Genomic DNA, 2,304 nt, shown 5'->3' with positions numbered 1-2,304 from the left:
GAGAGAGAGAGAGACGTCACGTATTAATTCGGTGCCAATACTATCGTGTTAAAAATAAACTAAAGACCTCCATGAGAAGTTACTTAACCAACCACACGCATCCAGGGTTTCCACTCTTTGAGGCGCCACATTTGAATAATCATGTCGTCATACATTTGTAAGACGATTTGACTATAATAGTATTGTTTTGTGAATGAGTCATTGAAATTTAATTTTTGTGACTTTTACTCATTGGCGTCTGTTATAATCATCAGCGCATATAGTCTACTGTTTGCCATAATCTGTTTTCGATAAATGATAAGGAGACATTATATCAGTTATTTTTTTCTAAAATTATGTAATGCAGTCGAATCTGTCCACAACGATTGCCTTTTGTTGAGGAGAAAAATAGTCTTCTTAAACAGGTGCTCCCCTAGGTCAGTGTCATTACCTCCCCTAGGACAGTGTCATTATAACATCGAAAAAAAAAAGGTGAAGTGGGAAATGGTCGTTTGTATTGGTGGTTGTCTTGGACAGGTAGCTGCTATTGCATATTGGGATCCATAGGTATGTTAAATATAACTATTAAAAAAAATAATTTTACAGCTATATTGCGCTCAAAATTGTTTACGAATTTCTGTCTCGGGGTTGAATAGACATCACCATGAAACTGAGGCTGTATTTGATATGCTCACCGTTTTCTCTATGAAACTGCGATATTAATCTATGAAAACTTTAAACGTACAGACCAACAGTAAAATGTCACTCAATTCATTAACGAAAGAAATACGTGTGGGAGGACAACAAACGGAGAGAAAAAGTCTCAACACCTGCACTTGAGATTCGAAAGTGGATGACTTGAGGAAAAAAGCCAGCTGATGTCTTTGTGGATCAAAAACCTCCCCCGCAACCCAACTATTCTGAAAAAAGACCACATGAGCAGCTAGCTAGATCATTAACTCTTAGTTTGCGGAAGGCAACAGCCTGTTTTTTCATCCAAGTTTTCAGAATCACAAACTTTCGTTTAACTATGACCCAACTAAACTTATTTGCACAAAATATACACCGAACTGAGAGGAAATGAATTATCCAATTAATAATAAACATGAAGTCTGATTGTCATGTAGGTCAGGTGGATTGGCTGGGGTTTGGTAAATTTTAGTTTTGACTGTAACTGACCAAGCGAAGCCGTGAACCAGTTGAGTGGGTGGCTGGTGGGTGCTCTGGTGTGGTTTGCTCCTCCTTTTCCTTTCAAACTTTTATTGTCCTTAGCTCCTTAGTCGAACTGTCGCGCCGTATCCTTAGAGTTAATGGCAAAGTGGAAAAAGGACGCGGAGCGCGATGCTGGACCATAGACTTGAATTGTGATCTTAGACCGAGCACTGTCATGGCTGCCTCTCTTTGCGCTCTGTGAGAACTTCTCTGAGATGGTTTGCCCCATGGACATGCAACTGAAAGGCAAAACATGCTTTTTCTGCTCTATCAAAATCGTAAGACTTTTTGGAGTTGTTATCAAGATATTCAAAGAGTTACATTCGATAAAGCTTGAAATATTTTGAAACTCAAATTTTGTTTACGTCAAATTTCTCAAAATTAGGCACTGAGCAGTTAGAAATTTGAATATATATTATGTAATTTTAAAGTAGCTACTTATAGTTGAGTACATGCACTGCTTTACCCTCTTCGCCTTTCTTTTGGTTCTAAATAGAGTAAAATGGTTTGCTCCATAGTGAACAAGAATTACGTCAGAGTACACAGTCTAGGCTACTATTGAAAGTCTATGTGCTGAGTTAACAATCAAATTTATCGACTCTATAAGAAGACAATACAGCATAAGGTAAGTAAATGTATGTTAGGGTAGTACATATTTTATTGATCGTTCATTGGAAGAAATTAAGAGTGTGTTTTCACCAATTTCCTTGAAATAAAATAAATTGGATTGCACCATGTCAATATAATGTATCACATACACAAGGGAATTCAAACGTACGTATGCGCAAACACACACACACACACACACACACACACACACACACACACACACACACATACACACGCACAGAGCCATACCCGAACACATACACACAGACACGCGCACACACAAATCAGGTAAACAGTAGTTGTGCATATCAAGCTCAGAAAGGTTCAGTTAGGACCAAAGAGGAGGAAACATTATTCGCTCAATGTATTTGAGCGTGAATGAACTTGTATGCGTTTTTGCGTGCGTAATTATGCGCGTGTATTTGTGTGTATGTGTGTATATGTGCATGAGTGAGTGTATGTGTGTGTATGTTTGTATGTGTGTGTGTGTGTGTGTGTGTGTGT

The sequence above is a fragment of the Aplysia californica genome, unplaced genomic scaffold (genome assembly GCF_000002075.1).
Source record: "Aplysia californica isolate F4 #8 unplaced genomic scaffold, AplCal3.0 scaffold00575, whole genome shotgun sequence".
NCBI lineage: Eukaryota > Metazoa > Mollusca > Gastropoda > Aplysiida > Aplysiidae > Aplysia > Aplysia californica.
The sequence above is the reverse complement of the archived record's forward strand: the minus strand, read 5'-3'. Positions refer to the sequence as shown.